This window comes from Gracilinanus agilis, chromosome 1 (genome assembly GCF_016433145.1).
Source record: "Gracilinanus agilis isolate LMUSP501 chromosome 1, AgileGrace, whole genome shotgun sequence".
Taxonomy (NCBI): Eukaryota; Metazoa; Chordata; class Mammalia; order Didelphimorphia; family Didelphidae; genus Gracilinanus; species Gracilinanus agilis.
In genome coordinates this window covers 610,112,555-610,138,648 of record NC_058130.1, presented here as the reverse complement: position 1 = coordinate 610,138,648, position 26,094 = coordinate 610,112,555, and positions in this window count along the sequence as shown.

The window sequence follows — 26,094 nt, the reverse complement described above, 5'->3', positions numbered from 1 at the left end:
CTAGGTCTTGAGTTAAAATCTGGATTAAAACATTTCCTAGCTCTATGATCCTGGGTGAGTCACTTAACCCCTATTGTCTAGTTCTTATTATGATTCTGCCTTGGGACCAATACCCAGTATTGATTCTAAAATGGAAGGTTATGGTTTAAAAAAGAATAATAAGAAAGCTGGTATATATGATTCAATTTTAATGATCTCATATATTCCCCTTTTGGGAATTTTTGTATTCTTGAAAAAAGAATGTAGTGGTGAGGGAAATTTTTAATCTAACAAAAATGAGGCATCATGATATTGTGGAATGATTGATAAATTTGGAACCAAAAGAAATGCATTTGAATTCTGACTTCACTCGTCAGTATCTTCATGACTATATATGTGCTCATGGAATCTACCACTCAAAAATACATTAAATTAAATAATACCATTATCAATAATAGCCTCTTTGTATTCATTTTTTAATAGAACTACTTACCTAAATTTTCCTACATTGACCAGTTTTTATTTTGTGTAAAGTTGATTCAGTGGAAGAAATAGACCAGGCATTTTAATTTTAAAAATTCAGTGGTAATTCCAATCAACAAATTGCTTAATAAACCATCAAAGCATATTTGGGCGGGGAGTTGTCTTGGATTTTCATTTAAAGATATAAAAATCCTTAAATAAAGGATTTAAAGTTAAACGTTATCTTATTGACTTGGGTAATTCCTCCAAAATGAAAACTGCAAATTATTCTCACCTTTTCTTCTACTTTTGTCCACGATCACCTGTGAATTCTCTACATAGGGCCCATTCAGTGTTCTGTAGATCTAGAGATCTCTTAAGCTTGGTACTCACAAAACTACTTGCAATGTCGTCTCCATGCAGTGCCCATGGACTGCCCTTTGAATACAAAATTGAATACAAAAAACAAAAAATATATTTGAATACAATCCCCATTAAAATAGGTTCTATGATGGTTCTATGTTATGTGTGAGTCTCCTCAAACTGATTATTTGAGAAAAAAAGAGGAAGCTTCAGTATACAACTCTTTCCTCTTACCTGGGAAGGGAAAAAAGGAAGTAAGTAAACATGCATTAAGCATGTTTTATGTTACAAGCACTATCTAAACACTAGGAATACAAAGAAAAGCAAAAGACTTTCTCTGCTCTCAAAAAGCTTATAGCATAATTAGGGAATAACATTTATTCCATACTAAAACACAATTGGCTCTCATACTTTAGGAGGCAATGCAGAGCTGGTACTTGTTAATTAACAACCTATAAACAGCAGTTCCTAGGCAACCTAATATATTACCTCTTACATTTTTTAGCCCTTACTCTCTGTCTTTGAATTTATATGGTTTATTGCTTCTAAATCAGAAGAGTAGCAAATGCTAGGCAGTAGGAGTTAAGAGAATTGGCCAGGGTCACATGGCTAGGCAATATCTGAGCTCCATGACTGTCCCTTCCTCTTACTTTTTAATAGTTTTTCAAATAAAACATGGTCATCTAAATATATCAATATTTGCATCTAGTTCATGTTATTAACAACTCCTTCTATGAGCTGTTGAAAATATGTAGGACTCCCAGACATCCATCTGGATCAGGTGTTTGAGTCATAGAGATAATGGATGTCTTTTATTCATTATCCTCTGATATATGGATCAGATAGGTTCCTTGGTGCTGGACCAACACTGAAAACTACTGGCTTCCTGGCAGCCTATAGGGTTTCTTGGATTTGTGAAATGGTTTACTGTTCCACCTTTATTTTCTTGCTTGATATCTGATTGTCTCAATATCCAGATATTGTTTTCTTTACTACTAATAATAAAGGTGAGGTATGGGAACTTCAAGGCCCTATGATTCTGGAAGAGATGGAGAAAAAGTTTTTTGGGGGAGAACTTTGGATGTCTCTTTCATAGGACAACTTCATAAATTACTCATGTGTATTTAAGGTAAACGCTATATTTGTCTTCTACTCCTTTTAAGCATCCCATAACACACTGCTGCAATGACAACACACTGCTTTTTGAAATAAATTTCTTCCTAAAATAATATTTCCCTTCTTTAGCATTAGATTCTAGAGTAGCTCTTCTTAACTTGTGTGTGCTTATATATGTGTGAGTGGTGTGTGTATGTATGTATATGATGTCTATGAATCCATTTTTAAAGAATGTTTTATATGCATAAAATAAAATACACAGGATTATTAAGGAAACCAATTATATTGCAATGCATATGTATATGCATGCATACACACATATGTATATAAACTTCATGAATGTCATTAAAAATCCCTGAATTAGAATGTCATCAGTTCAATTTTATTTAGCTTAACATTAATCAAGCCATTATTATTTGAAAGACATCATGTTTAGTGTTAGGATCCCAAGCAAAATCCTAAGGAAGATGATACTATATTCCAAAAGGGAGATGGAAATATACATGGAAAATAAATAAAAAACCAAAGATCTCTGTATTCAACCTTATGTTTTATGGTTTAATAATTTCTTGATGCTATCTGCTATTGCTATTTTCTGTGTGCCTATTAACTTTTATACATAATATATGTATTATTTGGATATTCACATACAAAGCCTGAGTTGACTGTTTGAAATGTTTTGTTAACACAGTGAATTAATTGGAATTGGTTCCCCAAATCGGTGAAATTTAAGGGATGATTGTGAGTATATTTTGAGTCTTTGAAAAAGAATTGGAAGGGGAAGTTAGGTGGCTCACTGGATAGAGAACCAGGTCTAGAGATGGAAGGTTCTGGCTTCAAAAGTGATGTCAGGCACTTCCTGTGTGACCCTGGACATTAAATCACTTAATCCCAATTGCCTTGCCCTTATCATTCTTTTGCCTTGGAACCAATAATTATTTTCAATTCTAAGACAGAAGGTAAGGATTTAAAAAGAAAATGATTGAATAATATGTCTAGTTATACTAGAGCCATGTCTAGTTACACTTGTCCACCTTCTTTGACAACTACAACTTTCTTATGGAATTACAAACTCAAATTGATATAACCCTTATGTATGTAGGTTTCAATCAGGGTTGTTGTGGGGAATCAAATGAATTAATAATTATGAAGAGCTTATCACAATGACTAACATAGGAAGTAGAATATAAATGTTCCTCTCCTGGTGCTTGAGGATGCTACTCTTTAAAAATACCATTGCTTTCCATATTGAGGCACTTATAATAATACTTTTTTCTATGTGAAAATCTTTACCTCATTACTAGATAATACTGTATCATTTTGTCATTGTTTCCATAAGAAAGGTATGGGCATTGGACCAATGAATGAATCCACCTTTAAAAGTCAGTGGTTGGTAAAATATGTGTTGATACTCCTGGTAAAGATAACGATGCTTCCCTTCGTCAGGCCTTTAATATCAAACCCAATCCATCTTTCTTTCACCACGAAAATTTTAATTAAACTCATTCATCAGCTCTTGCTCAGAAGTAAGAGACTTAACAAGTAATATTCAAGTAATCTCTCTAAAAGTTATTTCTATAGACTAGTCCCCAACTTCAGACAGCTTTGTCTTTTGTATAATTTAGGTTTAGTATGGTGTTACCTGCATAGAAATTACTCATTAAAGGAAAAATTAAAACTTTTTTCTGACACAATTCTATCTTATATTTTCCTCAGGGAATAGAATTTCTTTGCCTCATAGCTTTGGACAACTGAACCCATGATATAGAACTTCAACTCGGGTTAGAGTCTATCCTTGTTAACATTACCCTTGCAAATGATACAGGCTGATAAACAGTTCATTCCTCACTCTTACTCCATGACTTGTCCATTTCTTTCTCTAGCCATAAATTACTCTGGAGATGCCATTTAAAATATATCTTCTATTCAATTATTTATTGCTAATATTTTGTAGCCTATTTCTTCCTACCCTGGGCCTCCCTCTTTATTGTATTTTGGATGTCTTATTACTTTATTACGTCAATTCCATGCTGGTATTCTTGCACAGCTTCTGGATATTGGTTGGATGATGTTCTCAGGCTTTCTAAGACATCTATGGAGTGAAGCAGGCCTGTGTGTTTGACTCTAAGATTTTTAGTATGATGCTTTTAGTGATGTTGTCAGAGCTCTTCAGTGAGGATGAAAATGGCTTCAAGTTCAATACAAGGCAAGATTAAATTAGAAGAAAAATTGGTACTTCACTTACTTCACAGGTGATTGTGTAATCAATGAAGACTCTGAGGCTGAAATGCAACAGAATATGGATCAATTCTCCACCCCTTGTGCTAATTTTGGCCTGATAATTAAGACCAAGAAAACCAAGAGGCTCTCCAACACCCAGGATCACTCCTTCCATAGGTGCAACTACCATTTATAGGAAATGGAAAAATTTTTAATATTATGGATAAGTTCACTTACATTGACAATATATTCTCCAGGGATATCTACATAGATGATGAGGTTGATGCCTGAATTGCCAGAACAACGTTTGGACTCAGTGTTGAGGAGGCTGTGAAGGAAAGTATGAGAGAGAAGAGGTATTAGGCTGCTTCCAAAACTAAAGATCTACAGAGCCATTATGCCAACCTCATTGTTGTATACCTATGAGAACTGGATAGTATTATAATGTCATGTTAGGCAATTGGATTACTTCTATTTGAATTTTTTTAGGGATATTCTAAAGATCATCTGACAACATAAGGTACCAGACACTGAAGTCCTTTCTCTAGGTGAACTGCCAAGCATTTCAACTCTATTGCAATGAATACAATTCTAATGGGCTGACCATAATGTTTGAATGCCAAACATATGTTTGCATAAAAGTCTTTTATGGAGAGCACATGAGGCATATGTTTACATGGAGGTCTGAAAAAAGCAATTCAATGACATTTTCTCAAGATCTCTCTGAGGAACTTTGCTGTAAATTGTGAGACATTGGAGATATTGACACAGAACTATCCATCATGATGTGCCCATATAAAAGAAGGTAATGTGCTCTGTGGACAAAGCAGAATTGCAGTAGCTCAAGAAAAATGGGAGACATGCAAACTTAGAGTGCTATGGTCGAACCTTCTGAGCACAAATTGATCTGACATAGTGGAACACATTATACATTGACAGTGATAGCATTTTGTTCTTCTTCAAGAATGAAGGATATTAACTAACCAATTATTTAACTCTGCATCCATTCATACAAGATTTTCCATGCTGCTCATAAGTCATGCTTTTCATTTCTTACCACACAATGGTTTTCTATTACTTTTATAATTCATAATATACTGCAGCCCATTCATAACTATTCTGTGGTTACCTGTTCTTAGCTCTTTGGATAACCCATGACTATGATTTTTTATTATTCAATCATTCTTGAATTTAGTGGTTAACCCATTAGTGTTCAGTTCTTTGCTTCCACAAAAACAGCAACTATAATTTTTTATACATATGGGGCCTTTTCCTCTTCCTTTCATCTCTTCCATGGTCGGATTGTGGTGTCAAAGGCTATGCATGTATTAGCTTTGGGAGCATAGATTCAAATGGCTTCCCAGAATAGCTAGATTAATTCATGGCTTTATCAACATTGTATTATTGTGCCTTTTACCCTGCAGTGCTTCCAGTATTAGTCAATTTCTCTTTTTTTCCCAAAAAAGGTAGAACTTCAGACATTCTTTTATCTGCATTTCTCTTATTAGTAGTAATTTGGAACATTTTTTCATGTGGCATTGATCATTTAGATTTCTCTCCTTGAAAATTTCTTGTCATTTCATTTGACCATGTACCAATGGACAAATTGTTCTTATTCTTATAAATTTCAATAGAAATAAGGTAGTTTTCTTGGAAATTTCCTGTAAAAATCATCCTTTTCCTAAATCCAGTTAACTATTTCTCTTCTAATCTTATCTACATTATTTTTGTGAATAAATGCAAAAAATTTTCAATGACTGAAATTGTCCATTTTGCATTGTATGATTCCCTACTACACTTTATTGTGGATAGTTTTCAAGGAATCTATTTATGCTACAATGAGAGTAAAATCTCTAATGTGTATTGTTTATGCACATATTTGTGGGGTGGTTTGTGAAGACTACCTGCAAGCTGGGTGAGCTCCTCAATTGCCTCTTCTGGCTTTTTTTCCCTCCTAGCTGGAATTATTCCATGAATATCCTCCTTAGGACTCTTCTACTCCACTGTCTCATACAAAGAGCCATCATCACCACAGAAATGTCTGAATAAATATGAGCTAAAATATTTTTGAGTGTGTGGTTAAGTAGATAGGAAAGACAACAACTTGTTCCATGGTCTTAGCTGTGCTTTTTTCTCATCCACAAAATCTATATGAGAAAAAAAAGGGAGTTTGCAGTTGAGAAAGTAGGGGAACCAGAAATCATGTTTGGGTGAGTAGCTACTAAATAGATGTTAACTGTGCAGATTCTAGACTTTAAAAATTAGTATTTGTAGGGCTAAAGAAAGCTTACTATAAGGTTGATGATTCCTAGGCCCAAATTCTAGATTAGGAAATTCATTTCCAAAGACGGACTTGAGCCTGTGGGCACTAGCTTGAATTGTTTCTGCCCTTTGTTCTAAGGTAAAGAGAGATCTTATGGTGTGTTTTTTTTTTAATTTTTTTAAACCCTTAAGTTCTGTGTATTGCCTCCTGGGTGGAATAGTGGAAACGGCTGGGCAATGGGGGTCAAGTGACTTGCCCAGGGTCACACAGCTGGGAAGTGTCTGAGGGCAGATTTGAACCTAGGACTTCCCATCTCTAGGCCTGACTCTCAATCCACTGAACTACCCAGCTGCCCCAGATCTTAAGGTTTTTTGTTGGTTTGTTTTTCTGTTTCGGATGTGTGTGTGTGTGTGTGTGTGTGTGTGTGTGTGTGTGTGTGTGTGTGTATGCTTGATAGAACCTTTTCATAGTCTGATGAAGTCTATGGATACCTCAAAACAATGTTTTTAAATAAATAAAATAAGAGACAGAATTGCATTGAAAACAAATTGTATTGAAATAGTCATAAAAATATTTTTAAAACTCTGTAAATTCTCAGATCTCAGATTAGAGCATCCTTCTGATGAGTTTGGTGCCTAACCCAAAGGTTATCTTATTGGATATGGAAAGCCTTGAAGCCAAAATATAGAAGGAAATAGGTCAATTCCACCTTCTCACATTCTCCTAAATCTTCAAATACTAAACTCAAACCTCCTTTTCTGTAGAAGACTGTTCTCAGTCTCCTAACTCTCTCTACCCTTATGAGAGTACCTCCTATTTACACTGTCTGTATCTTGGCTGTAGATAGTTATTTAGTGTCCTGTTCCCATCACTTAGTATAGTGCCTGGCTCATAGAAAAATGCTGAATAAATGTTGAAAGACTAATTGGTAGAAGGAAGACGTGCAACACTCTTTACATTTTCAGGTGCAAAGGGGATTTAGATAGTACCTTTTAGCTTCATATCTCTGATTCTAAAGCAGCTAGCCTAAACGAGGTTTGGAAAACCTTATAGGGATTTCAGTAATAGTTCCTCCTGTTTTCCTTCTTTTAAAAATGTTTAAAATTTGATTTTTCAAATTATTTGTCAATACAATTTTTAAATAATTGTTTTCTGATATTTTGTAATCCATATTCTTTCCTTTCTATCTCTCCATCATCCCCCAAAACAGCAAATAATATAACATAGGTTATACATGTTTTCATACAGTTCATATTACCATGTTTGCTGTTATAATATAAGAAACAGATCACTTACAGTACAGAAAAATCCATGGAGAAAATAAAGTGGAAAATGGTATGCTGCTGTCTGTATTCATACTCTATCAGTTCCTTTGATCGCCTCTTTCATCCTTTGTCCCTTGGAGTTGTCCTGGATCATCCTTGCATTGCTGATAATTAAAGTCATTCATAGGTGATCATCATTGTATAATATTGCCTTTACTTGTATAATGTTCTCCTAGTTCTTCTCACCTCATTTTTTTAATACTTCATCTCCTTCTGCTTTCTACTTCTGAAAAAAAAATGAGAGATGAATATCAAAATCTTGACAAATTCAGGGAGAGAAAATTTGAACATTTCTATTATCTTAAAATAGTCTTGATACTTTACTTATTTAACAATTGAGCTAAAAGCTAATGGCTCCTGGAACCTCAGCAATAGTCATATCTCAATTCCCTTTCTCTGAACTTTGAGGATTTTGGCAGGATAGATTAAATGCTATTCCTGAATTCTTACTCAGTGGTTCTGAGGCTGTTTCTGTGGGAGGTTGAAGCATGGTAAGGCTGATAGAATGGGACCTGAACTCAGCTTGGAAGGGAAGGGAAGGAGTGTGTTATAGTATATCGCCAAACTCCTTCTTTCCTTCTTGGCAGGAGTTGTTGCTGAGAGCCAGCAGGTGTTTAATGCTGTTAAATTTATGAGGACTGAAAGCTGTTGGGTGTCTTAACATCTGGGTAACATAAATTATCAGAACCTTTATTCTTATAATTTCACCCCCACATAGTTGGAAAGTGATTTTGAAATCCACAGCAAGCCATTAAGTAAATGTTCTAAGACAATGAGGATTTCTGAGCATTTGCCCTTGTGGCAATGTGGTTCAGAATATATGCTAGCCCTAATGGGCCAGAAAGTGAGCAAGTCCCCAAAAGTCTTAAGGTATAAGAGTTTTAACTTTTTGTTTAGGGCCAGGGACAATCACACAGCACTGCCTCATCTTGGTGTTTGTTCAGTAGACATGTTCACCTGTGATTAGTTTGCAAAAAGTTCCAGAAGAGGAATTACGCAAATGAGGGGGAAAATATTTACTTTCCACTAATAGAACATTTGGAGATGCTCTTTGTAGAAATTGGGGCTTCTTGACCCTTTTTGTTGTGGATCACTTCATCATTGTGTTGGTCTATGAATAAATATTGTCTTAAAGTGGTATTTAAAATAATTGTGGGAAGGGGCAGCTGAGTGGCTCAGTGGATGGAGAGCCAGGCCTAGACATGGGATGTCCTAGGTTCAAATCTGGCCTCAGACACTTCCTAGCTGTGTGACCCTGGGCAAGTCACTTAACCCCCATTGCCGAGCCCTTACCACTCTTCTGCCTTGGAGCCAATACATGGTATTGACTCTAAGATGGAAGGTAAGGGTTTTAAAAATAAAACAAAATAATTGAGTGAAATGTTACATTTCAGTTAAAGTTTAGTCATTTAAATGTGTGTGTGTGTGTGTGTGTGTGTGTGCCAAAAATGTAAGGGGGAAAAGGGTTTTTTGGTCATATATATTAAAAGGTATTCACCAGGGGAAATTTTCCCAATTAAGGAATAAACTTAAGTCAAAATTGACTTTTATGGGGATTTATTTACAACTGAGAAGAGGTAGAAGAAATAAGGAAATAGGAATCTAACACAGTAGGTAAATTGCTATGATTCCCTAGGTAAATCTAATTAACCCTCAGCTGAGAGTCAGAGGCCAGAGGGCCAGAGGCCAGGAGGTGAATGAAGCTTCATTCACAGAGTCTCTATTAAAGGGAAGTTCCTTAAGAGGAGTTCAAGAAGATTCAGTCTTTAAACTCACCATGTGGAATTTCAAAGAAGATATTGAGAGCAGTCTCACCAAGGTTTCAGTGTCCCGGCCAGTACTCCTCCACAAACCAGGAAAACTAGAAGACTCAGCCAGAAGACTTCCTTCTCCAGAAGGTCTCCTTCTCCAGAAGCCTTCATCAGCCTTTCACCAGCCATATATATGTATATATGATTCTATTTTCTCCCATTTTGGTTTATAGACATCCTATACTCTATATGAATAGACCCTTGCTTAAGAACCCATGGCATAGATTATGCCATTTGATCGTTGTAATATCTACTAGTGATAGGAATTAGGGTTAATTTATCTCCATTTTGCAGCTTAAGAAACTGAAGATGAGGTAAGTGAAGTGATTTATCTGTGGTTGATCAGGTAGTATGAATGGGAGACTAGGTCTGAATCTATGTCCACTAAATCAAAGCTCCAGAATGTACTGTATTATGCTACACTGCCTTGTGGTGAAAAAGTAAGACAAAATATAATTGGTCATATTTGCTGACTAAATTTGTAGTATTTACTGACAAAATGGAATAAGTAGTACCCAAACCTCTTTCCATAGCTCTCAGATTTAATCTACTTGAATGTGCTAATGTGACAAAGGACAGAGTGGAAGCAAGTCTTTATTTTCTTTCCTTCCTTCCTTCCTTCCTTCCCTCCTTCCTTCCTTCCTTCCTTCCTTCCTTCTTTCTTTCCTTTATAAATTTGATTCATTTCCCTATATACTTGACAAATAAGGCCTTTATTTGGAAAATTTGTTATAGATCCCCCTCCATCCAGTTTCCTCCTTTCCTTCTTATTTTGGCTGCATTGGTTTTGTTTGAGGAAATAAAAACTTTTTAATTTAATTTAATCAAAATTATTCAATTTATGTCTGGTGATTCTATCTCTTTTTTTATCATAAAGTTACCCAAGGGTTGGGGGTAAAGGACAAAAAGAGAAAGGGAATCTGGAGCTAATTAGATCCTAGAGAAAACTTTCTCTTCTTTTAGGTAAGAATATTCCATGTTGTAGGTGGGAGAAAAGAATCTACCTTAGGAAAATGCAGTTCCTATGTATTTATGAATGTCCTTTAATGTATCTTTTAACTCTAACATTCTATGACCTTTCTGTCATTAATCCTTGCTACTCCTCATACTAGTTCTGTGAGGATCAAATGAGATAATGAGTATAAAGTACTATATGAATAAAATATATTGTATCATTATTAAAATATGTAGGAATTTTCATGCTTGATTCTTAAGATAATAAACTATATTTCTCAATTTCTTTCTTAAACCTCTACCTCTTTCTTCTTAGTTTCAGTTCTATTTTCTTTTATGTGAATGTTAAAATCTAAGAGAATAAATAACAAAACAGAATACTTTGAGACAATACTTGTGAACATTAATTACATGGTAGTTATATAGTTGGGCATTAATTTACTTGTTCATCCATTGAGACTACATAGAGAGTTTAATCTTATGACTCCAAAAATAGATATATCTGGATTATCATCTTTAAATTTATGTTTCTCAGAGAGGGTGCTCAGTGGATTACAAATATGAAAGTAACATTTCATTTTGTTTCATTACTGTTTCTTCCAGATTGCCCAAGTCCCCTACTTAGAAAAATATGCATAGGAAAGTTAACAAATTTGGGTTCATTCATGGGACTATTTTCTTGATTATTTTTAAAAACTTCATATAAGATCTATAACACGTTTTCAAAATGGAAGATAGTTTTCTTGGGGTTTCTACTCTTGGGGGAAGAAAAAAAAACAATAACATGAAGACCCCAAAGGGAAATGTATTTTAAATGGAAAAATTGCTTTCATTCATGCTTTCTATTTAAGGCAGTCCATGATGCCAGGTTATAATGAAAACATAAAAACTTAATACAGAACTGATTAGGAAGAGGAGGACCCCCTAAAAGAACAGCATAGAAAAGAGCATAGAATCCAGATGTCAGGTCAAATAGGGTGGCTATTGTGAAAGATAGCTGTCAAACTTGATTTTTTAAATGTTCTCTGCGTCTCCCATTCCCTGACCATACTATAAAAGGACTACTTTCTTATTCAAGTTTTGAGCTCAATCACATTGTTTCGTTAAGAGAAGTAGGATTTATTGAGTCTATGTGGAAATTTGAAATATGGAAACAAATTTATGGTGACACTCTTTTCATTGGTAGAGATGTATAATGTGTTAGGCAAGAGAATAGCAAAAAAGTATTTTTTTTCAAGCCTGATGGATTTTGTGAAGGATGGAATTCATATTTTCTTTTATTCAAATAAATATTTACAGTTCTCTCTAAAATGATCACAGAGGTAAAACCTCAAGGTAAGTAAACAAACAAATAAAAACTACAGTCAAAATATTGCTTTTAAAAAGATGTTTTATTGGTTCATGGCAAAGGTGAGGGAAATAGGGATATTAAAGTTAAGAGCAAATGAGTCTCTGAAACAGACTCATGCTGTGGTTTAATAATTAAATAAAATAGTGCTCATTGATGAATGTTAAGTGAATGACCCCAGGGAGTAATACAAATTATCTTTTTTGAGCCCTCTCTTGGTCTTCTTTCTGCCTTTGGGATAGAATTACTCTTAGTTTAGTGAAGCTAGTCATAAAACTTTATGAAACTATAAATTCTACTCATGGGGACAGATTTTCATACAGAATTCCAGGTTGTTCACATAGGTAATGTATGTCGGAAGCCTAATCTACTCACCTAACTTTGCTAACTGGGGAGATATTCACACTATAAAAACTAATGTTTGTTGCCTGTTTCTAATGCCATATGTTTCTACCATCTATTGCTCAATTTATTTTGGCTTTTCACTTTTTGGGAAGTTTTTTGGTTGGATATGGACCAATAATACTTGGTAACACATCCATGAAACTTTGACCTTTAGCACTTAATACATAAGGCATTGAAAGAAATTCAAGTTATATTTTCCCATAGATGTAATAATAGCTGCTTATTCTCTGCAGTAAGTGTGCTTGAGTTCTACTAGGTAATGGAATGTTTGGGGGAGTGTTAATTTTTGTTTTTTAGTTCAGGATTTGTGCTTTTATCAAACTAGGAAACTTTTGGTGAGAAAACTTTTACTACTATGCTGACCTGAAGCTTTGCTGTTAACTGTCTTGAATATTAAATGTGCTTATAAATGTTTAACAACTGGGTCTCTGATCTTAAAATCAGTTAAGATCTATCTTCTTGAACAGCTCCTACTTCCATCCACCTTCAACTAAGAACAAAAAACAAAATTATGAAACACATCAAATATGTAAAGTCAAAACAAATATCTATATTGATCATGATTTTTTTAAAAAGTCTCATTCTGGAGTCTGAGTCTTTCACCACTCTATCAGGAATTAAGTAGCAATAACAGGTTCTTTGAAAAAAATAAGTTTAATCTGTATCATTATGGGCCTTTTCTAATAGTCTTTTGAACATTTCAAACTGGATGGCTTAAAGATCGTTCACATCCAAAATGTACAAAATATATTTTATTTCCCCCTATCACTGCCACACACACACACACACAAAATCATCCACCATCATTCCTTATTTCTTTCGAGAACACCATTGTTTTTCTAGTCTCTCAACTTTGCTACTTGACTTTATGTCTGAAGTTAGGAAGTGGTCTGGAAGAATGAGCAAATACAAAATAAAAATATCACCCTAAAAAGTTATGATGTCCCAGCTGTATGACTCTGGGCAAATCAGGTAACCCTACTTGTCTAATTCTTACCACTCTTCTTCTTTATAACTGATATATAATATCAACTCTAAAACAGAAGTTAAAGTTTATATTTTAAAAAAAGCTATTATGGTTACACGAATGTTCAAGAAATGAACCCAAATGAGAAAATAACTTCAAAATATCTACAAGCAAAACTTCAAAGAAAAACACATCTGAGATGCAAATTCACCTAGAATTCCTAGAAAAAATGAAATAGATATTTTTGAAAAGAGTATAAAATGTACATGGATGTGTATATATGTCTATATGTGTGTATATATGTATATGCTGTGTGTATATATATATGTATATATATATATTCTAGAAGAAATTTTTAGAAAAGAAATGAGAGTTGTGGAAGAAAGAATTAGAAAAAGAAAGTATAGTTTTAGAAAAGAGGAACCATGTTTGAGAAAAAAAACTCATTGAAAATTGGAATAGTTCAAAGAGAAGCTAATAACTGCATTAGACAACATGAAATATTAAAACAGTTAAAAGATTGAAAAAGGAAGAAAAAATGTAAGGTAACTCAGCTAAAGCAATTGATATTGAAAATATTTTTAAAAGAAAGCATTTAAGAATCATTAAATTATTTGAAAGGCATGACCAAAAATGTGCCCAGACATCATATTTAATTAATTCATAAAAGTAAACTGCTAAGATCTCTTAAAATGAGAAGGCAAAGGAGAGATAAAAAGAATTCACCAGACATTTCCTGAAAGAAACCCCCAAATGAAAACTGTTCCAATAATATTCAAGTAGAAGGAAGAGTAAAACCCAAATCCAATTTTTTTTCTGTAAAACAAACAAAATGCTGCAAACTGTAAGAAATAAAGTATTCAAGTATTGAATAGTCACAGTCAGATTCACACATGCTTGAGTAGTCACTGTTACAAAAGCATAAGAAGCCTGTGATATAATATTGTAGAAAGCAAAGGATATAAACTTTCAATGAGGAATAAATAACTTCATCAACAAAATGGAGTGTAATCCTGGATTTTTTAATGAAATAGAGGGCTTCCAAGTGTTTCTATTGAAAAGACCCTACTGTGTAGAAATTTTAACATTTAACCACAGGAGTGAAGAGAAACATAAAAAAGTTAGATACGAATATTCAGTCACATGGGACTAAACAAGAATTAATTGCTTACATTCTTACATGGAGAAATGATACACATGTCTCCTCTGAACCTTATTTTAAGCGAGGTAATAGAGGAAGTCTAATTAAAAGGACTAATAGTGGTTCCTTTATGTCTTGGTAATCTTAAAAGAATAAAAAAGAAGGGCTAGAATAAGACATCAGACTAACCAAAAAAAAAGCGACAAGAGGTAGAGTGAAATGCCTGATGCTTAAATGACAATTTTATCTTGGCCAATCAAAAGAGGGTGGAATATATACACACTGGAGTTCATAAATACATTTAACTTGATATGGAAATAGAAGGGAAAAGGGAGAACAGAGAAGGATAAATAGAGGAAGTGCAGATTAAAGGAAGAATTATTCTTGGTATCTTCAAGATAGTAAAAGAGCCAGAGGAAGTACTCTGATTTTGGCTGGGGTCCTCAAGGAAGGTATATGGAAACTTCCTATCAGACTCATTCCAGGTGTAAGTGTGGATTTGAGGTAGATCAAGGATAACTGAGCACTCATCTTTGAATTGGACTGAAAGCCGACTCCATGGAACTCTGAGAGAATTCTGCTTGGGAGGGGACAGTGAAGGAGGTAGTTTGGTGAAAATTCTGAAGATTCTAAACTACCAATGACAAACTGCCAAAAACTCCTGAGAGGACATTCAAGCTCTCTGGTGGGCTTGGAGGTGGATGGTTGTGGGTGGTTGGGAGGATCTGGACAGGAATTTAGGTCTTCTGAACCCCAAATTCAGGGGCAATCTGGATATTTCAATAGCAAAACCTTTCTACTGACTTCAGTGCCAATGAAGGAGAAACTGAAAGAGTTGTGCTCCATAATTGGCCTTAGTGCCCAGACTCCGGAGGGAGCGGGCACTTGCGGGACCCTTCCTTGATCCTTCTTATACCCCTTCCTTGCAGTTATTCCCCTTTTTCTTAGATAGTGTTAAGGTTAAGATCCTGTGAGGCGAGTCCAAGCTATAGAAGAAACCAGAGAGTCTCTCTTGTTGTGGGGTTCATAGTTGATAGAGAAGTTATCCCTGTACCTTCCTTTTCTCAAAAATCCTCAAACATCCCTAACCCTGTTATTCTGAATTCCCTCATCCTTACAATAATTGTTATTAGTTCATCAGTGGTGGTTTGGAACTGTTACTTTGAGGGGAGGAAGACTGATCTTGTGGCTGTGGGGAAGACGAATACTAAACACCATCTTGAAGGGCAAAGGGACTAGAACTGAGGAGGTGGGGGAGGCTTGTCTGCATAGTGCTGGCTCTGAGGTGGGTTGCCATCCATTAGGGTCACAACTGATCCCTAACACCTTCCTTCAACATCCTCACTATAGCTTTGCCAGTAGGGAACCTTTTTGAGTTTTTTTTCCCTTGTAGGTCTTCCCTGGGGTGTGGGTGAGTGAAAGGCTGATCTGGCCCATTGAAAGCTAACAAGGAGTGAGTCTAAATACCCCCCATTTACCATCAGTACTCCTCCCATATACACAGGGATGAAGAATGATCAGAAGTTAATTTCATGGTACTGATACCTGTTACATATTGACCAAAATAAAGAGATGTCCAATGGAAGAGGATTTTTATCACTTTTGAATATGAAATCAACTCCCCTTGATTCTTCATCTATGTTCTTTTTTCATAAAATTATGATATCTTAGTGTCAGAAGGGGCCTCAAACTTTGTTGAGGCTGGATAAGTATACCTTCATCCTTGACAACTGGACATCTATCCTTGCCCCCAATCCTCAAGCAATAAAGAACTCACCATTTCCTGTCTCCTAGGAACCCATATTCTTGTTTGATATCTCTAATGCTCAGGAAGTCTGTCAATATACCATTTGTATTATCTTGGACAAGTCATTTCAACTCTGGGCTTCCACTTTCTTATCCCTGGTCTTGGTCAAACAAGACTTTAATGTTCCCTTGATATTTTCCTATGCTATCTCCCTTCGTATTGTGAGCCCTGTGAGAGCAGAGAAGGTTTTTGTCTTTCTTTGTATTCCTTGTACTTAGTCCAGGTCCAGATCCATAATAACCATTTAACCAATCATTGGTGATTGATGGGCAACTGTGTATGCCTGTGACATTCTTTTTGTTTAGCTTTTTATGCTTCTTTTGATTGTTAATTTTGACATTGATTTTTTTTCTTTTTACTTCTAACCATTTTGTCCAGGATGCCTGGAATTTCTCTATTTCATTAAATGTTCATTTCTTCCTCTGTAGTATTATGTTTGATTTCTCTAGGTAGGTGATTTTTGGTTACTGGCTTAGATCCTTTGCCTTGTAGAATACTATATCTCCTGATTTTCAGATCTTTAATTAAGAAGTTGCTAGGTTCTATATAATTCTGAATGTGGTTCCACAATTTTTGAATTTTTTTTTCTTGGCAACCTATAGTATTTTCTCCTTGACTTGAGATTTCTGGAATTTGACTATGATAGTCCTGGGATTATTAAATTATTAAATTTACCATTTCTTTCAGGAGGCAATTGTTTTTTTTTCAATTTCTATTTTCAAGGAGGAGTTATTTTTAACTAAATTGTTGTATAAAGATATTTATAGCTTTTTTTGATGTAGCAAAGAATGGGCAATCGAGGGAGGCTATGATGCATAGATATTATGGAATGCCATTGTGTTGTAGGAAATAATTAAGGAATGGTTTCAGAGAAATTAGAGCACTTTTATGAATTTATACAAAGTAATGTGAGTAGAACCAGAAGAACAATTTATATAATGACCACAATAGTGGAAGACATAGGGACTCTGATCAGCATAATAAACAACCATGATTCCAGAGGACCATTGATGAACCATGATCCTCAATTTCTAGTAAAGAAGTGGAAGCCTCAAAGTGCAAAATGAGACATAAATTTTTTGACCTGACCAAAATGAGAATTTATTTAGCTTGTCTATATATATTCTTAGCAAGAGTTTTGTTTTTGTTTTCGTTTTTTCATTTTAGGTCGTGATGGTAGGAAAGTGATGAGGCAAGACTTTTATTGATTAAAAAATAAAACAATCATTTAGAGGACAGGAATTTTTTTGTTTTTATATCCTTCATATAAATTTAAATTCAAATAATAATTAATAAGTTATTGTTGCAGTGGTTGGATTAAATGAGTTATCTAATGCTACATAGTAGGATATAGCCTATCAGTGGTCATGTCAGTGCTTGATTTTGCGAGAGAAATTCCAAAGGGTTGGCTAACAACATAATGTACTAACGGGGGGACTTGGGGAATGTCAAGGATGTTTTAAGATGGGGGAACAGGAATAATGGTCTAAATAGCTTACGTTTCTATAGTCAGTCAATCAACCTGGCATTTATTGAGTCAATGCTATGTGCTAGGCAATAGAGATACAAAGATGGGCTAAAACAATTCCTGCTCTCAAGGAATTAGAGGGATTGGTTAAAAAGCACATTCTGTACAGCATAGTAAAGTAATAAATGTATTAGCCCTATTATAAAAATTAGGAAAATGATGCTTAGAAAATTGAGTTGTGCTTATGATCATTTAATTTACAAATGTCTGAGCTCATGGCTGAATTAAGTACCTCTTCCTAACACAAGACTAATAGCAAAAGTGATCATGATGACAAGATACAGATACAGATACAGAATCTTCACTCTTCCCACAATAAAAACTAAACTAACATGGCTTCCATATTGACTTCATAAATGAAAGCCAAATTAGGTATAACAGATGGATAATGAATTAATTTGTTAGGCTAAGATATGTGAATAGAAAAGATGTTTTATGGGGATATTATTATAACAAAAAAAAACAAACTAATAAATATTTATCATAGGAAGCTCAAGACCAAAGCAACTTCTGCCCTGTTTCCATGTCCAGCTAAACACTCTGGGCAATAAAGTTTCCTTTAATTTGTTATGTTGTCAAAGAAAGTATTTTGGAAAGAGTGTATTTTAATCATGTAGGTGACTGCATATTTTATCTACTTAAAAGATTGATTCTTTGTGCTCATTATTCATGTTCTAGGTAAAGATATATTTCAGTGTTGTATGGATACAAGTTAACCAAATTACCTTCTTTTTTTATAAGTTTTACCTTTGCCCCCACCCCATGTAATGAATGATCTGGCCAATTTGGCCTTTAGCAAAAGGAACCACTACTGACTATTATGCCAAGTATTAAAAATAATCTTTCAAAAGCACTTTGCTATTGGCATTTTCCATGATAATATCATAGGGCTTTCTATATTAAATAATAGCAAATGGTTTCAGATAAAATGTTTCTGTTACTGTTCATTAGAAAAACAATATTTTTACTAAAAATCCATTGGTCATTTGGAACAAAAATCCTTGACCAATAAGTCATTATGAAACTTTTATCTGCTTACTATTGACTAAAAATATCACTAATATCCCAAACCATTTTGTTTTCATTTTACTGAACTCAATTTCTAATAATAGTATTTTGTCAGACACATATATCAATTCCTTTAATCTTTACATCAGACTATATTATATTAAGCTATCTCTAACTACATCATCTATCTACATCTCTAGCTACATAATCTATTGGCTAAGTACAGCCCAATTTCTCAATCATAATACTTTCATTTTATCAATGATAAGTTCTTAAAATATGAAAGAGAAAAAACAGATATATTATACTTTCCCCTCCTTTTTATAATTATTAAATACATCAATAGGTTATATTTCTTAAGTGAATGACACTAAAGTACATCTCTATGAATTAATATCTTTGAGAACTGTGGCAAAAATTATTATAACTTTGCAATCATTGTAATGATGAATCTGTATTTCTGAACTTACTAAAAGGGTTCTCCAAATGTCAGACCTATAATCATACTTAAAAGTTTTCCATTTTGATAGATTTGCTGGATCTTACACTTTATTATAGAACATCTCTGTGATACAATGACTCTGCTAAATAGTATGTAAGTATTGCAATTATTTTACATTGCTAATTATGCATGTGAGTAGTTTTAGTCAAAAAGTATTTTATGGTCATATCCTTTATGGTTATATCCTTACCTAGGTAACATTTTGCAAATTGTTTTGAGTATTTAGCTGATTTAAAAACAATGTGAATAACTCACTCAAAATGACATAAACATACAATATGCAGAGATTTAGAGTTATATAAGATGATTAAATGGATTCCAAAGTGAGTTAATGTCTTGATTCAATAAGTAACCATTAATATCACTGTCACCATAAGTAGAGTTATTGGATAGTGTCAACAAAGACTATATTTGGTCCTGTACTAGTAATTTTTTTTTGTTACTTGGATCAAAGTACACTAACTATTAAAGTTAGAACAGCTTATCATACTGGAAGACATAGGATCCAAAGGAATTTATACAGACTAAAACAAGATCCCAGATATACAATTTAGGGATTTTATAAAACAATTAGCTTTTTTTTCATTAGTTAGATTCCATGCCATATGTTTTAATAATGACATTCCCACTTTGAGGATAATGCATTTTCCATGGATAATTCCACTCATTAGAATATTTTTTTTTATTTTTGTCTAATCAAAATAATTACTGCTCTTCCTATTTTAGGATTCTGCTGATTCATAATAAATTTAAGTCAGTCCTTCATTTTTCATTAGTTTGGGTTTGATATATTTTAGGAGTGGTTCATGTGTATAATATATTGTTGGATTCTGTTTTCAAATTCATTCTGCAATTCCCTTACTTCATGATCAAATTTAATCCACTAACATTTGAAATTATAATTATTAAACTGAGTTGTACATTAATTACATCTTTCCACATTGCAGTTTTAAAAATGAGCATTATCCATCATTATTCTTTATTCTGCCACCAAGGAAAATGATCTTTGGAAAAGAGAAATCAGTACAACATAAAAGAGCTATGTGTATAGTGGTTATTCATGAGTTAACAGACAATATAATAGTAACACACAGAGCAGATCCCTTGATAAATTTAGGCCACCAAGTCATAACAAATGAATTTTTGTCTATAGAGAGAATTAATAGATGTGATGGCTAAATAACTCTTGACGTTCTTTGAAAATCTAGATAATGAGGAGTATTAAAAAATTGAAAATAGTAGATTGTCCTCATTTTTAGGAAGAAAATGGGCAGATGGAATCTAAATATTCTAAGTCAGTAAAATTGACTTTTATTCCTGCCAAAATTTTTAAAGAAATGGTTAGTGAGCAAAGAATTGGAAATTGACAGGTTGTTGATTAAGTAGGGAATGTTTGAACAAGTTGTGGTACACAATTGTGATAGAATACTATAGAAATGTGGGGAGTTAGGTGGCTCAGTGAATTGAGAGCCAGGCTTAGAGATGGGAAGTCCTAGGTTCAAATCTGCCCTTAGACATTTCCTAGTTGTGTGACTCTAGGCAAATCACTCAAACCCCATTGCCTACCCCTTACCACTCTTCTGCCTTGGAATCAATAGTGATTATAAGATGGAAAATAAAGTGTTTTTTTAAAGAATATTATAGAACTTTAAAAATGATGAAAAGGATAATCACAAAAAACCTGGAAAGACTTATATGAAGTGTTGCAAAGATGAAGTGAGCAGAATCAGGAGAACAATGTACACAATAACAGCAATAATACATGAGACACAATTGTGAATGATTTAACTACTACCAGCAGTGCAAGGATCCAAGACAATTCCAAGGGACTCATGATGAGAAAGGTTATATACCATCACAGAAGGAACTGATAAAGTCCAAATGCAGACTGAAGCATACTGTTCTTCACTTTATTTCTTTTGTAAATTTTTCTGTAGAATAAGCAATATGTATCTTCCTTCACAACATGACAAATATAGAAATGTATATTGCATGATAAAACATGTACAACCTATTTCATATTACCTGTTTGCTCAGGGGGAGAGGAGAAAGAGGGAATGAAAGTACAAGGATCACAAAATTTCAGAAAATATTATTAAAATTAATTAATAAATTAATAAAAATTAATAAATTATTTAATAAAAATTATTTAACATTTAATTAGGAAAAGTTTAAAAAAACATTAGCAAACACCTAGAAAGAAATGTGATAGCAAAGAGTCTGCATGGATTCATTAGAAACAGTTATACTCACCTATTTTCTTATTTTCCTTTTCTTTTTGAGGGAGGCAGACTTTTAAGACTAGCATACCAGACAATTGTTATAATTTACCATAATTTTAGTAAAGCATTTAGAAGTTCCCCATAATATTATTGTGAAAAGAATGGATAAAGTTGGAATAAATGCTCATATAATTAGTTGGATTTGAAATTGCTCAAATGGTCAGACTCAAAAGGTAATAATTAATATTTTGATATCAATTTGGAAAGTAATGGGGTCCATGCATGGAGCTATGAAGATTAATTTTTTCATCAATATCTTGGACATATGTGTCATTTTAATTAAATTTACAGGTGACATGAAACTGTTGCAGGGAAAGGGATAATCATAACACTGGAGGATAGTCGAGTTTTAAAAAAGACCTTTAGATACTCAAACTTTGAATATGATTAACTTTGTATAGCTTTGTCTAGAACTGTGAATGCATCAGTACAAGAAAGATGAAATTTAACAAAAAAAAATTAATGTTATACTTGGGTTCATAAAAACTACTTTAAAAGTCCAAAATAGGGGAGTAGAGCAAGAATGTAGTTGGTCTGGAAAGATCTGAGGCATAGAGGACTGTACACTTAACATGCATCTACTGCGTAGTGTGGAAGTCAAGAAATCTAATGTAATCTTAGGATACAATAAGATATAGAAGTATCTAAAGTCAGAGAATTAATACTTCTTTGTGGTATTTACTCTGTTTTAGTTAGAACTTGGGTCTAGAAACTAAAATTTTAGGAAGACTATAAATAAGTTGAAAAATGAGATCATGCCAAAGAGATTCATTGAAGGGACTGCAAACCTAAGGCATGTGTGCCAGAGTGTGTCAGAGGGGGTTCTGCCCCTCCCTCTCTCCACATGTGCCTGTGAAAATTTCTCACATGACCCTTCTCTCTGTCCAGCAGCCTAGTGGGATCACTTCTTCCTTCCCATCTGGGGTAAGGCAGGTGACTCACTTGTGGTGTGAGGGTTGCAGTTTGAGCACTCAGCCTCTAAAAGGTTAGTCATCACTGCAGGAATATTTAGAATGGAGAAAAAATGTTTTAGAGGAATATGAAAGCCATTTTAAATATATGAATTTGCCCATAAAGCAGAAATCTGAGCAATGGATACATTCCATAGGGATAATTAAAATTTTAAGTATTGGGGATAGAGGGTATGAGATTAATAATATTCTAAAAATTATAGTTATCAAAAATTTGAATGGACTACTTCAAGAGATCATGGATTCCCTACCATCATGTTCAGGAAAGGATTAGAGTAATATCATTAAATAGATTTTAAACTCTATAAATTCTTGGATTTCTTGTCATTCTTCTCACATTGTGGCTGATTCTCAAAATTATTCCCTTTTGGACATTTCTTCTTTCATTTACTTCATGATACTTCATTGCATTAGTTATTATTGTTTGCTTACATTTTTTCTTCCATCTCTTTTTTTTTTCAGTCAGGTTTCTGAATCCAGATTTTCTTTATTTCCTTTTTTTGTTCTTATTCTTTTTTGGGGTCATATTTTTGTTATTTTGAGGTTAAGGGGGTGAGTTAGGCTTAGCTATGGCATACAACTTGCCAGTAATTGTAGAAGTTAATGAAATACAATGTAACAGTGTCTCTTCTTCTCCTCTTATTCCTCTGAATGTTTCTTACCAATTTTATTCCTTATCTTGGTTTGTGACTCTCTCTGAATTGATTACTTTTGAAAACCATAGCTTGTCTAACGCACCTAGTATGAACTCTACCTCTAATCCTTGTTAACAGTTTGCTCCTGGAAATCTGGCAATGATTCCTGGCCTGTACAATATGTTTGCCAAGCATGGCCAGGTGCTGACAGTTTTCTCACCTTCTTCTGACCTCTTTTAATTATGTAATAATGTCAATAGGTCATATAAGCTCCTTTACTTTACCTCTAGCTGACCCTTTTTAATGATGTTTATCAAATTTGCAGATGACACAAAGCTGGGAGGTATAGTTAACATGATGGATGGTAGAGTCAAGATTTAAAATGATCAGAAGAGGTTAGAAACTTAGCAAAATGAAATAACAGAGATAAATATAAAATCCAAAAATAAGTTGTGTATTAAAAAATCTGCTTTGACAATTTATGTGAAAAAAGACTAAGACATTCAATGGAAGTTAAGAACAAGTAGTTAAAAAAATTAAAAAAGAAGGCTATCTTAGGGTGCACTGAAGGTAATATGGTGTCTCACATGTCATGGTATGGAATATCATGTGGAATTTTGCTGCTGAAGCCAGACTAATAAGAAGTATTAAGTTTAATAGGAGCAATGATAAAAATTAATAGATCAATAGGAAGGTCAATACTTAATAAATGTTTGGCAAGACAATAAACTGTGTTTGAAGTGAATGAAACAAGATCACAAGAATGATAAGGGGCATGGCAACTATGCTTGAAGGAATCTGAGAAGTCTACTCTAAAAAAGAAAAGGCTTAATAGCTTTCCTCAAATATTTAAAGAGTCATCCCCTGTTCTCTCTTATACCAACAGATAGAAATGACAGGAAATAATTTGTAATCATTAGTTATCGAACAATGAGATAGGTTGCCTTCCTGAGTAATTAATGTCCTGCTGCTGACAACATTCCAGTGGAGATGTAATGAACATCTGTAAGTTATTCATTCAGCTATCTTACATATAGAAATCTTGGCTTGGACATCAAGTTGTGTGGAGAAAAGTTAGGGTTTGGGGAGCCAGGGAAGCCATGGAGCTGTAGTAGTAGCCCTCTGACCAAACTATTTTGATTGATAATAATCAGTGAGAATGTATTGATGGCAATTAGGTTGGGAATAGGCTATAATGATTTTGAATGACCAATCAGGAGAGTTGAAAATGAAGAATTCATGTCTTAGACAGATATAAGAGCTAGAAAAGCAGTGAGTTACATTTAGGCAGAAAGAGCAGAGTTTCATGTGAGGCCTTTAAGATAGTAGCAGAAAGGTATAAGAGTAGGTCATTTGCATGAATAATTGCAATGAAAGGCAGTATATGGAATTTGAAGGCTAGAGGGAGAAAATGAGGTTGGATATTAGAAGTAACTTGATGATGGGTCCCTACCTAAGTCCAGGGTAAAAAATTCTATAACTACTATTGCCTTTTGAAAGATCTCAAAGGATAACTCTACCCCAAAGGGTTAGGGGCTTCTCTGATTCTTGAGGGAGCATTTTTCAAATTAGTATAATAAGACAAGTAAATGTTTTACTTTAGACTAGGGGCTGGCAAATTATAGCCTAAGACCTAAATCTGACCCAAGTTCTGTTTTTGTACCTAATATGATACTGTGATCTAATAGTGGTCTTGTATAACTTTAAATGAAGTTTATTGTATTTTTAAAGTAAAAATCATCCCTTTGTACCCTATAAAAACAAATAACAGAATGGATTTGGTCCTTAAGTGAAATTTGCCTGACCTTGCATATAGAAAAAAATGGATTCAAAATTACTGAAATCTGGTTCAGACTTAATTTAATTGGATGAATATTTATTAAACACCTACCATGTTCTCAACATTTTGCTAAGGTCTGGGGATATTCAAGAGGCAAATGACACTCTCTTCTCTCAAGATCTCATAATTTAATGGGGGAGACCTCATGCAAACAAATATACATGCAAACAACTGGCAAGTTAAATATGAACCAAATAGAACAATTGCCGGAAGTTCCTTATATATTCTTATAATACAAGCCTTTTTCTACTAAGAAAATAGCTATTCAATTTTTATACTACATAGTTTATACTTCAGAATGTTTTAAAGACTATTTTGCTTGTTTTTGTATAAATATCTTTTATTAATAATTTTGTCTTTAAAATAGCCCTTTCTTAAATATAGGGTTAAATGTATAGTGTATATGTATATTTTGATTGGCAGCTTGAATAGCGAATAGACTCCTGCCCCAAAAGTCAGGAAGACATGGTTTCAAGTCCCACATCTCAAACATACCATGGGGAAAATTACTCAAAGTCTAAGCCTCAGTTTCCTCATATGTAAAATGGTGAAAATAAAAGTACTAATTTTACAGAGTTGTATCAAATGGGATGACATATTTAAAGTAAATGGCAACTAGACATTAAATAACATGTTTTTATAAAGAGAAATAAATATTAAATTAAGAGTAGCAATGGATTATATTTGTATAGTAATTCCAAAGTAAGTTTCTCAAAATAAATCTGGGAAGTAGTTGTGCAATCACAATTATTGCTTCTTTATAAATGGAGAAACTAAGGCTTAGAGATATTAAGTGGCTTATCCAGGAACATATAATTAGTATGCAATAGAGCCTGACTTGGAAGTCAGGGTTTCTATGGAATTCTAGACTAGTACATTAGATGACTCATTTTCCTCATCTGCAAAATGAGGGGTAAAGCCCAATATTCCCTAAGGTCCTGCCAGCTCAAATTCTAGCATCTTCTGATATAACAGAATTTCTCCTTTGTTTTATATGCCATATTGGAAACAGAAGGAAACTGTTGCCAATTAGCTTTTACCCAAGCATGTTCAAGTTACAGTAAATCTGTCTTAAAATTCCATATCAACATAATTTACACTAAACTAAGTTAATATGTTTGAATAGAGAAAGGTTACTTAGAAGAATGTTTTCAAATTTCATTTGGT